The 320-nt window shown below is 31.6% G+C and overlaps 1 protein-coding gene across 1 annotated transcript in view; it reads left to right on the top strand.

Moving 5' to 3' along the window:
• The window catches only part of LOC118332440 (probable E3 ubiquitin-protein ligase HERC1), a 40,568-nt gene that overhangs the window by 14,297 nt on the left and 25,951 nt on the right, over positions 1-320 (top strand). The window lies entirely within an intron of this gene.

The raw sequence follows: 320 nt of genomic DNA, 5'->3' as shown, positions 1-320 counted from the left end.
AAGATTGATACCAATCTCATATTTGCTAAATATAACCTCCAGCCAGCAGCCTGTTTGGCATAAGGTCTGGAAAGCCTATCATGCAAAATGTCCAACTATTACTTTAATATTTTGTCATCCTAATTTGAATACTTTTAAATATTTGAATATTTTCTTTGTGTAATGATGTAGAAGTTGTCTCTTTGGGTCAGTACAGATTGTTGCTCCTCAAGTTTGCATTATAACATAATGTAGCATGAGTGTATATAGATAAACATGTTTCTTTCTTATTGGAAAATTCCTACTTGATTTTTGGATTTGTTAGTGAGAAAAATCACACC

Source organism: Morone saxatilis, unplaced genomic scaffold, assembly GCF_004916995.1.
Source record: "Morone saxatilis isolate NCDOM2014 unplaced genomic scaffold, NCSU_SB_2.0 Contig21, whole genome shotgun sequence".
NCBI lineage: Eukaryota > Metazoa > Chordata > Actinopteri > Moronidae > Morone > Morone saxatilis.
Note: the sequence above shows the minus strand (reverse complement) of the source record. Positions and strands in the feature narration are given on the sequence as shown.